This window comes from Cebus imitator, unplaced genomic scaffold, assembly GCF_001604975.1.
Source record: "Cebus imitator isolate Cc_AM_T3 unplaced genomic scaffold, Cebus_imitator-1.0 Scaffold64, whole genome shotgun sequence".
NCBI lineage: Eukaryota > Metazoa > Chordata > Mammalia > Primates > Cebidae > Cebus > Cebus imitator.
In genome coordinates, this window is record NW_016107379.1 from 4,203,685 (window position 1) to 4,215,082 (window position 11,398).

Consider the following 11,398-nt stretch of genomic DNA (forward strand, 5'->3'; position numbering starts at 1 on the left):
TATCTTAAAGTATGTACCACAAACCCACAGAGTTCAAGACTTTTTAAAATCTAAACTGAGATGAGGAAGGCCTTTACTCTAGAAAATGAGTACTCGTAAGTTGCAAAAAAAAAAAAAAAAAAAAAAGGTTAAGAAACACTTAACAGTGATTAGATGGAAGGTGTTGATCTGTGTCTAGATATTGTACTCATTTATATCTAGCTTCAAATAGTACTTTTATAAATGTTAATACATAATAAGATAATAATTATTTGTTAAAATGTTAACACCTGTGAACCATAGTGGGTTTTTTAAAAACTGTCATTTGCTAGAGTACGTTTATTCATCTCATACCTCTCTCTGGTACCAGGTACATAATTGCAGGCATGGTACCACAAGTAAACTAAATAACCTCATGGGAACAGGCATCACATATTTAGTGCTGATACAATAACTGTAGGTTTATCCACTATACTACTAGTTTTGACTGCCTTGTTTTGTTTCTTAATCATTCTAAGTCCACAGTCTGAGCAGATTTACATTTTCTGTTTTAATACCAAAACTTTTATTTTTCAGAATAATAATAAAGACCTTCAATATTTAATAATTACATATTCTTATGTAAGAATTATTATAATTAAATGAGGCAGCAAATATTCAATTGCAAATCACTAAACACTAAGGAGAGAGTCACTTGGCAAGTGACAGACTGGCCAGTTGCCCAGGCTTCAATATGAGAGGTCTTCCTGAATTTGTAGGTTGGTGGATAACATAGGCCTGATAAATTCTATAAATTACCTCCATAATTTGTCTGCAGTCTCATGAAGGTACAAACTTATATTATCTTTTTATTTTTCTCAAAACTGATCATCATAAAATATACACATTGAGAGCATTGAGTAAAAATAAACTTTACTTAAAACACAGGAAGATGAGAATATATGGTTCCTGAAAATAGGTGTTTTGGCATGTGATTTCAAAAATGTAGTAATCTCTTGGCCATCTTAAATTGGTACCGAGCTTTCATTTGATTTTAAAGAAAAGCAAGGATGATCAGCAGGATTGCTGAGTATTTACTGAACCTCTTTTCAGTTTACTTACATAGAACTCCACAGTCAGACGTTTCTCCCAAGTCTTTACAATCAGCCAAGTCACCTTGCTGTTTCTAACTCAAGACAACTCTAGAGTTTTGATTTCTTAATTCCTCTGCTATGTAATAATAATTAAAAAAAAACCTTCAAAGGTTTCTCATCATCTATCATCCTCCACAGCAAACACTGAGCTTTCTCTACCATCAGGACCCAAGCTTCCCTTCTAGTTGCATCTTTCCATGCCCCCTGCATGTTCTTTGTATGGCAGTTTACCTGGTACCTGTGCTGTTGCTCGCATTGTTAGTGCCATCTGGACGTCCTTCCTTTGACTTCTGTACCTGCCCAAATAACTCAACTGTGGCTCTGCTAAGGACAGTCCACATTATCTCTGGCCATGAAGTCTCTCAAATGAGCAAAATGAAATCATCCTATTTGATTCAGTTAGGTTAATACACTTGATTTCCCCATAATTTTTTTTTCTTCAAACAGAATCCCCTTAATTTAGAGCTCCAAATTTATGCTACTTTTACATGTCATTAGGGTTATGCTGCTTCTAATGCTGGCACAGACAAAATCAAGTTTAATTTCATTCTTAGATCTTAATGATTTCTAATAATGACTTTGTCATGAAAAGGTATATTGTTCAAACGGGATTGTGTAATTCTAGTTCACACAGAATGAGCAAAATATAGGAAGCCTAAACATACATTTAAGGGCATCAAATTGTGAAACACAGAATGAGTAGTGAATTGAGTCTCTATGAGGAAATGAGGGATCTCTTAAAAGATCTTGAATATCAAAGGGAAGTGAAATTAGATTACTCCCCAGAAACGTGCATACAGATTAGCTTTTTCTCTGAATTCTCTGAGTATGATGTAGCTCTAGAGGGCCTAGAGCAGTGCTTGACACATAAAAGCTACACAGTAAATTCTTGTTGACTGAGTTACAATGAGCTCAGAAAGTGAAGAACCCCAAGGTTTGGGCTATGGAGGGAGTAAACCAGGAAGATCTCATGACGTGTGATTCCAAGGAACCCTCTGCAGAAAAATACCTGCCCTACCTGCAATTCCACTGGAGTTGCCTCCTAAAAACATTCCATATCCTTTCTCTATGTGTCCCACACCTCCCAGCATGATATTGATCAACCAAATGTGTGGGTATCTAACATGGAGTCTCTCTGTTCTTAAGGGTGTATAATAAGTGCTTAGATTTATTAATAAATCTTTTTGAGTCTTAAGAATTGTTGCATCCCAAGAGTGCCCTAATGAAAGTCACGTAGCTTTGGGAGGCCTAAAATTTTAAACTATCTTCATATATCTCTTCAATGGGGAGGAGGAAATGATATTTGTCATTGCCAGTTATAAGCAGAGCCCCCCTGGAAATAAGGCACAAGAGAGGCACCTATGAGGACTTCATGAGGGAAGAAGAGGGGCACTCTAGGCCTCTCTGACTGGTGGTTACAGAAAGCCACAATAATGGAAGAGAGCATGTTAGCATCAACAGCTCGCTTTCCTCCCTCCTAGCTTTCTTTTTGCCCACCATTGCTTTACCTTCTTTTCCTGCTTCAGGGATTACAAAGGAGCATAAGGAAAAATCTTTGTGATGGATATCTTTCCTTTGCTATTTCTTGGTTCCATTGTTTGCTCTGCTTTGTAACCTGGGAAGGCAGCTCTGTGAATAGAATCCCTTGCCCTCTACCTTCTGTTGGGTGGCCTACCAGGAAACATGAGTAGCAAATCAGAAGAAGAAAAGACAACGAGGAATGACTGTTTCTTTTCCTGGCTCCCATTTTGGGGTTTGTTGAGGGTGGACCTACACCAAAGCCTTAGAGTCCCTGACACTTGGCTTCTTGTTTTATTTCCCTCTCATTCTCGCTCTGCCTTCCCCCTCTTTCTCCCTCCCCCTGCCTTTCTTCTGGTAAGCGCTTTCCTCCCCTGCCCTTCAGACCTTGGGATGTAAGTACCTCTTACACTGATATAGCCCCATAATACAGCATTATTCCTTGTGGTTTTTCCAAATTCTTCTCCACATATCTGTAAATACGCCTTTTATTAAGCTTACACCAAATGATCTAATCTAGGTGCACCATTTGCTTCTTGCTGGGACCCTGACTGATACAACCCCTTATCCTACAGGAAAACTTACCGTGATGTCCTGTGCATTCCCAAAGAGGTAAATATCTGATTTGGGAGATCCTCATATGAAAGATCTATTTAAAAATGGAATTCTATTAAAAAGGGACATGGGTTTCTTATTACCTCTTATCAAACTATTACTAAATATTTTTCTCCAAATCCTTTTTTTTTTTTTTTTCGATGCCTACCAAAGGCTCCAAGTCAGTGTCTTATGGAGGGTAGTTCTGAAGAGCCAAGACATTATTCTTTGGCCTGCCTGGCTCCTCACATTTAAAAGGAAGAAATTAGGTGATACCAAGTTAAATGACTTTAATAAACTCAGTGTTTCCAGTGCTGGAATGGTGTGTGACTTTTGGAGAAGGGCAGGATGTAAATTCTATTTCTCTAGAAGGACTCACTGTTTCATTGTCTTCTTCATGTAACAGGTATGAGCCCAGCAAAAGACTTTGGGCAGAGTAAAAGGAGGTTGGATATGGTGGAAGAGCTTCTAAAACAGCAGAGACAAACAGGACAGTATTCATTGGGGCATAAGTAATCATATCTCAAAATGTAGCTAGATAAACTGGCAGCTGAGCTCATGCCTAGTCCACAGGAAGTCAAAACCAAGAGAAATGTACCATTACAGGACTCATATTTTGACTACAGATTGATCAAATTATAATTTTTCTCCCCCAAAGACAGAGTAGATTGACTGTCTGAACTTCCATTTAACGTTTAAAATACCTAATCCTCCAAATCCTATAAGAGGATCTTCCAACAGTGAGGTCCTGACAATGGGCTAAGTCAGCAGCCAACAGCGACCCTTCAGAGCTTTCAGCTGAAGCCAAGAGGAAGCAAAAGCCTTGTTAGTAGAGATTCACTCACTCATAGCTCCCTAAATGGCCCTGGCTTTGTACTGACATTGCCCAAGTTCTCAGGTTCAGATTTGTTAGGCTTATTTTGAAACGATTTTGCTCCTGTGTAATGATTTCCCACAGGGCTTCTGGACTGGGACCATCTGGATTCAAGTGCCAAAGTCATTTGCCACTGTGTGACACTAGGCAGGTCACTTACCCTCCTGTTTTCTCAGTTTTCTTAGCTGTAAATAGGATAATCATAATGCCTATTTCTTGGAATTGTCATAAAAATTAGATTATCTTTGTATATCAGCAGTCTTAAAACTCATTGAAAGTTATGAAATGAGCTAATACATGAAATGCATTTAGAGTTGAGCCTGGCACATAATAAATTTTCAATAAATGTGAACTACCATTATCATTGTATAAAGTGTTTAGCATTTTTAAAGTATTTATAAGTGTGAGACTTTTGTTTATAGATTTTGCTATTCTAGAAATACTGTGTTCAGCAGTGATTTTCAGAATAACTTTTTCCCCTAAGTCTTTCTTTTTAAATGAGGGTGTGTGCTTAGTTAGCAACAATGCACTATTGATTGAAAATCTTGACTATAACTCTGTTTTCTTTTTTCTGGATAAAATGTTTTGCTCAACTCCTGATTTTTCAAAAGGAGAAAATGAAGTCATCATAAAAGAGATGTGTGTGGAATAGATTTCCCAATAAAACTATTTGCATATGCTGCTTCATGTCCTTCTTCTTTTTCTAGAGCATGGGCTTTTGGCAGAATGCCAGTAATTCAAATGATGAGTATTTCCAAACAGATCCCTATATAGTACATATGGAATATACCAAGTTAAAAAGTTGCCAAAATTTTAGAATTCTAATAAATTTTAGTTCATTTATTCAAAAGACTGAATGAATTATACTTGCCATTATTTCCTTCATCCAATATCCTTGTCCATGACAGACATTGCTAATCAATTGCTATAATCATTCATGCAGTCTTGGTTGCAGCTTCAGAGTTCTTCTCAATGAGGCACAGAGTAACTGCTTCTAATGAATAATAAGATAAAACATAACAGACAAAATATAATATAGCCTTAATATATTTCTTTGTATTACAGATAAAAAAGAAAGATTAAGTGGCTCAAAAATACCACACACCTAAATAGCAGCAGAGTTAGATCTACTATTCAGTATTTCCCGATCTGGGGATTCACATTTGCACCATAGTAAATGAAAATCTGCTTAAGAACTAATTTCACAAGACACTCCAATGATATTTCTATCTTGCAGAATGTATTGCATAAAAAAAGAAGATTTATTCACATCTCATGTGAAGTTTGCTTTGGGTTTTTTCTCCACAGGAGCATCTGGAGTGTCTTAAAAATCTCTAATTTTACTCACTTCATATCCTATTTCAGCTTTCATGAAAAATTAGCCAGATCCTTGGCAATTCATAGGAAGATTCGTTCTCTGTCAGAAGCAAAGTTGAACTGATGAGCCAGCGATGTCTTTGTTCTTCAGTGTTGCCAGTGAGATAACTATTTCACATTAGATGGGCTCTCTGAGCTTGCCTGCCCTGCCATGTGGCAGAGTCCTCTTCGGAAATCTCCTCCACCCAGCAAGTCTCTCTACCCAGTGGTTAAATTTTCACTTGGCTACCTTGAAAGGTCTAGCCAGTGTTATGTCTGCTGTTGCCTCAGGGTTCATTTTCAGGGAATGTTTCCTTAATTAGCAGATGACAGGTAGATGACATCAATCTGAAAAAAGTTAAACTGGCTCTCTAGCAAGAAAACCAGCCAGTGTCAGGAAGGAGCAATATTAGAAGTTGTGTATTCTCAGGTTTAATGCAGAAAATGGCTCTGAAGGCTGGAGAGAAAGGCAAATGCTATCCTATATGAGGCAGATTCCCATTGGTCCTTGCTATGAACAATGGCACCCCTTTCCCCGACATCTCCCAATACCAGGCCTGATGTTGGAGTATGGGAAAGGGGGATGGATAGGGGCGTCAAATTTTCCCTGAGCCTTTTTGCCACGCTTGTGTATTGAATTCAGTTTGACTTAAACTTGAAGATACTCAGTCACACTAAAGCCAATATTCCTTGCCCCACCTCCTCCAGATTGGTGTGTGCACTTTACCTAACTCTATTAGATTGTCTCTGTGGACACTCAAAAGTTCTGCCTGGAAGATTCTTACTGATACTCCTAAGAGTTTTTATTGAAATAGCAAAGATGTAGTGGAGTGAGAATTAAATGGCAGTTCAGAGTAAAAATATTTGCCATACCTATGCCCTCCCTCCTTACTGAGGTGGTTGTCAATAACATTAATCATCGTACCTTGCATTCTCTGAGTTTTGCCATGTTCAAGGGACTCCAACTAAATGATCTCATTTGATCCGTTATGCTCTGCATCTGAGAAGATAGCAATTGCTTATGAACTAACCTTTAGAGGGAAAAATTGAAAGCAAAACGTTCAGAAAGAATAACATTGAGGAAGGAAAAAAATTAAGTATTATTTGAATTTGCCTCATATAGGCAAGAGAGTGAAGAGGGTTAATCAATGCTTATATAGAATTTGCTCCAAGAATGAATGTTAAAGATGATTCCCAAATATTCCTCTACTGGAGACTTCTATGGGATCCATGTTTTGAAAATAACTCAGAAAACTACATTTATTGGAAAACAATTTATTTTGTCCTAATTTTTATTAATAACAGCCATGCCTAATAATCAATTGGTACAATTCTGATTTACTATAAACAGACATCATAGAAATATAGAATTTCCGTTAGGTTATGAGGATAAGCTCAATAGTCCCTGGATTTCTATTTTGTGGTACCAAAGTGATTGATGCTAAAGTTTGAAAACTATTGATAAAGTCTAGCCTTCTCTCTCTCTCTCTTTTTTTCTTAGAAAACATATGAGCCATTAATTTTGTTTTATAAACTTTTGTTAAAACACACAAGAATAAGAAATGTTTTTTGTTTCTTTGCCCCATCAGGGGGCAGTGATGGGGGCTCAGGGGTCAGCGCAGGACCTGATGACATTCACACCCACGGAAAGATGTGTGTCGGTCTGATGGGACCCAGCCCACTTTGATAACTGTTTGATGTAAATGTCATAATTCATCTTAATCAGTGCAGATCACAGAAAAATTTGGCAAAAAGTAATGGTCTTGGTCATGACAAGAAATAGAAGAACGTTCATTTCTGACCCTCTCCTCTCCTCTGGCCACTCTCAGGAGAGCCATGTGGATTTTAGAAGCTCCTAAGAGCTGCCTGAAGATTGGGGTGTCTTGGTGGGGGAAGTGTTGTGCCCACATTTGTCCCCCCAGCAACCCTGTTAGTCCATCAGATTTTATGTTTTAGAACCACAACTCAGGGAGAAAAAAAAAAAGAGAGAGAGAGAGATTTTTCTAATGTCATGTCAGCTTAAAGTCAAAAAAGTAAAGTTTGTTTTGTGTTTCTCACATTACAATAAAGTTATAAAAGTGGAATGGGTTTGTCACCCAGAAAGGGGTAGATTCCCAGCAGAGAACTGACCCCCTGCTCCAGAAGATCTCCCATGAAGGGCCACTGCATCCACTGCACTCCATGGGATATTCTTATCTCAACTTTGCTCCCATGACAGAGGCCTGAACAACACTGGAAGGAGGAGAGGAGGACCAGAGCAGAATGACCACAATGTCTAGAAATGGTTTCAGCTTCCCTGCCTTGCCACAGACCAGGCTGAGCTGTCTGGCGGGGATTTTGGGGGCACTTGAGTGAGGTGGTGGAGGAAGGCTTGGGAGATCTGAGCGGGGTGCAGTCTCTCCTTGGATTGAGGACTTGGCTGGGACTGCCCTAGAGGTGTGGCGACTCCTCTCTGACCCATCAGCCCAATACTTCTTCATGCCGCCCCTGCCGCCCCTCCCCTAGACTTGGGGAATGAAGAGAGAAAAGCTGCCAAGAGTCATGAATTCTCCTTAATATTTATCAGCAAACAGGATGCTTGACACTAAGTGAATTTTGGTGCAGCCTCAGGCCAATCTTAGTCCTGGGAGTGGGCAGGGCTCCCAATAGAAAGAGTAGTGGTTTCTAAGGCTGGAGAAGGGAGCTGGAGGCTCCTCCACTTGATCACGGTGAGAACAAAGGGAGCCTTTGGAGAAGCTATTCGGCCACTATAGTTAAGAGCTCCTGTTCTGATCCATACAGTTAAGAGCTCCTGTTCTGATCCAGGGAGACCTGGATTCAAGTCCTGACACAGCTACTTCCTAGGTTAATGGGGAGGAAGGGAGGATTAAATGAGATGATGCATGTCTGCCTTAAGATAGTGCCTGGAAGTAAGGCAGAGCTTGAGACAGGACTTGGGAGATCATTCCTCCTGGATGTCACTCTGATGTGAGGGTTTACCCATCCTGTCCTTGCCAATCCCAAGCCTCGTTACTCTCACCCACATTATATCATCCACCCCACCTAACCGCCCAGTTCCTAGCCTCCCAGCCTCTGCAGAACTGCTGCATTCATTTTCTGGTAGCCCAGCTCCCTGCATGCCCCTTTCAGCAGGACCTCAGCCTGGTATTCCAGACCCTTACTCTCTCCTGCAGGCCCTCTCTCTCATTGTCTCTCTCCCACACCATTCTTGCTTGATTCTTGCTAGATTCTTTCTACCTCGAGGCCTTGGCTCAGGCTGTTCTTCGGAATGTGCGGTCTCACCTGCTCTACCAGCCAGAATTCCCCACTTTCTCAAATGCCTAGTGCATGGCTTCCCTTTTTCTAATGCTTTTCCTCCCCACTCCAGCCTCCCTCCAATTTCCTGTCACAGTTGCCAACCTGAGCTTGTTTTCTCAGGTGGAAAGCCTGCAGAGATCCTCACCCCGAATACCCACCCAAGTTCCTGAAGAAGGAGAGAGCGTTGGGGTTGGAGCAGGAAGGCATCTTCCCTCCCACAGCCCTCTATACCCTACCTGGCCCCCGTCAGTGATTACAGCATGTTACCAGAATGACTGGGGAATTGTTTCCAAGTCTTCCTCAGCCTCTGGAGAGGCGATGTTGGAGAAGACGGGATGGCTGAGCAAGTGACAGCAGAGAGAGAGGGGCATTTGAGGTGGGGGCAGCAGGAGGAGGAGGGAGATGCCCCAAGTGCCGCGATTGGACCCAGCCTCACAGGACTCTGTCCGGACACCATGGCTGGGGCTAGGAGAGGAGAAGCACCAGGCTAGGGGAGAGGGAGCTGGGTTTAAGTAAGGCCTCAAGTCATCTCCAGAAAGCTGTGAAGGGGTGAAGTCAGGGTTTGGACATGGATGAAGGTGAAGACAGTTGCTTCAATATGAGAAAAGTTGTCCATGGCAGTAGAGGACTTTCCGGGGTCCCCCCCAAGTCAAAGTCTCGTTATTCAGAGCAGGGTATCAAGGGTGGCAATGGAATGTGGCCCTTAGCCCATGTTCTCAGGCCCTTCATCTTTTCCATTCCTGCTCTGGGACTAGCCCTGGCGTCATGTCTGCCTTTGCCATGACCACATGATCACCAGGCACTCTCGGAGGGAGTCAGGGGAGCCAGCGGAGCCCCCAAGCCCCAGCAGCTTGCTAGATAACTTCCTGCTTGGTGATGGTTGGCTGGGGGCTGGCAGAGAGGGGCTTGACGATCGTCTCGACAGCTCCTGACAGGAGTTTATAAGGCTCAGACCTTGAGCCACCTGGTGGTGAGGCTGTGGGGTCTCAGTGGTGGCTGCCTGCCCCCTGGGCTGGACCACTCACACATCTGTCTGTTGCTGAGATGAGTGGGCATCGTGTTGGCAACAGTGACATTGGTTCCCATGTGTTCCTGCATTAGGTGAGGGTACAGGGGGTGGTGAGCATGGGGTGCATTGCTGGAGGACCCTCTCAACAGCATCTCCTGCAGCAGGTTGTCAATCTTGGCCATGCCAAGAGCTTGATGAACTGGATCTGCTCGATCATCTGCCAGGTGATGCTCTGCAGTGTGAGCTGGAGCAGCAGCTCGCTGAAGTGGCCACATGAGTTGTACTGGCTGTCACTGATGTAGTCCTCCAAGCTCACCTGCCCCTGGGAACACAGCCTCTTGATCTTTCCTGGATCTCTCAGCCCCTTGGCATCTGGGTCAAAGAAAATGATGGCTTTGAGGTAGGCATACTCATTGTCATTGATCCGCAGCTCCTGGAAGGGCAGCACCAGCTCATTAAAGATGCTCATGGACACCGGGCTCATCTCCGCCAGCACTGGGCAGTGCTGAGGGACCATGTAGCCATTGCCTAGGGGCAGCACATCCTTGAACACCATGGGTCGCTTGGTGGCTCCGAGCAGCAGGTGGTTGCCAGCATGGGCTCTGAGCAGGGCCACCTGGTCATCCAGGGGGAGCTCACAAAAAGCCGGGAATGTACTTGACCCACTCAATGAGAGCCAGCAGCTGCTCCTTCACGGACACACACACATCTGTGATGCTGGCGATCTTCTTAACTCGAATGTCGCCCTTGATCCCGGAGGCGGGGGAGGTGATCTGTTGGGAAAGGACCTGGGCCTGCAGGAGCGAGTTGATGGAAGGCAGGCTGCTGTCCTCATAGCTTGAACTTCGAGTGCTGATCTGGCCCCACTCATTTTGGATGGCTTCCTTCTTCATGCCAGCCTGGAAGCCCTTCTTGAGCCTGTAGTAGTGGCACTGGTTCCTCTTGTCTTTGTCCACCATGCACTGTGGCTAAATCTGCAGGAGTACATGTGGTTCTTCCGCAAGCTCCTCTGGAAGAAGCCCTTGCAGCCGTCATAGCTCTAGGCGCCGTGGTGTTTGCTTGTGGCCCGGTCCCCACAGATGGCACACAGGTCACTGACATCCAGGCTGCTGGGCGCCTTGAGCTTGGTGCCTTCTGATGGGGACGTGTCATAAGGACTCTCCACATGAATGAGCCAGAGGGGCACATTCACACTGACCATGGCCATATCCACCCGGCTGGACACTTGGGGGCATGGAGGAGTAGGGGCCCGCACACAGCAGCAGCAGAGCCACCAGGAGTCAGTCCACAAGGAAGGCAGTGAGTGTGGCCAGCTGCAACCACCCAGTTATCTTATTGATTCTTCTAATCACCCAAGGTGGGTGGATACCTTCAAGAGTAACCAGTCACTTAGGGAAACCACAGCTAGGGACTGCTGCTGTTTCCATGGCAATGGCGACCTGGCCAGACCTGAGGTCCACTCGGGCACCAGCTCTGCACTCTAGGGTTAGGGGAACCCAGAGCCAGATGTATGGGGACATCAGCCCCCCCAATTTGAGGACAAGGCCCAAGCGGAAGGGGCTGGAGAGCAGCCTTCTCTTTTTAATGATGGACAAATTGGCCAAGAAAAATAAAATAACTTGGCTAAAATTACAAAGC

The 11,398-nt window shown here is 43.4% G+C and overlaps 1 pseudogene; it reads right to left on the reverse strand.

Annotated features, from left to right (window-relative positions):
* Window positions 1-9,254: 9,254 nt before the first annotated feature.
* Window positions 9,255-10,961, reverse strand: LOC108305571 (annotated as a pseudogene).
* Window positions 10,962-11,398: the final 437 nt, after the last annotated feature.